The sequence below is a fragment of the Psammomys obesus genome, unplaced genomic scaffold (assembly GCF_907164565.1).
Source record: "Psammomys obesus unplaced genomic scaffold, mPsaObe1.curated_primary_1811, whole genome shotgun sequence".
Taxonomy (NCBI): domain Eukaryota; kingdom Metazoa; phylum Chordata; class Mammalia; order Rodentia; family Muridae; genus Psammomys; species Psammomys obesus.
The window spans coordinates 62,482,347-62,482,894 of record NW_026585644.1 but is presented as its reverse complement, the minus strand read 5'-3'; positions in this window follow the sequence as shown (position 1 = coordinate 62,482,894).

The following is a 548-nucleotide window of genomic DNA, read 5'->3' as shown; positions in this document are numbered from 1 at the left end:
AGGAGGCATGAAGTCTAGAATGCATTGGCTTCTTGACAGAGGCAAGGAAAAATAAGGCATTAACTGCTAACTTAAAAGGGCATTAGCAGAAGGGACAGACTCATTTAATAAGCGATTAGGGTCTAACATTTGTTCTTGAATTAAACATTGAGATCTGCCCAATAGCAAAGGCGAGGCACTGAGTGGGAACACTGGTAAACAACCCAACAACAAACAAGAACTGTTAAAGTAGGACCTGCTCTGAGAGCAGCTGCCTCTGCCACCAGGCTCTCTGCCCAGCTTGCCTTCCTGTGGCAGAGGCCAGGCACTCAACTCCAGCACAGCAGAGGCAGACTCTAACTGGCCAAGGATAAAGGCCGTTCTTACAGGCGCGTAGTAAACTCTCTCAGTAACCGAAAGGACACTTGGGCATTTACCACCTTTGAGAATACGCCCTAAAATCCCAGTATTCTATTCCTGTATTCAAGTTTAAGAAAAGAGTTTATGTGCATGAATGTTTGCATATAGATGTTTAAGAAAAGAGTTTATGTGCATGAATGTTTGTATAT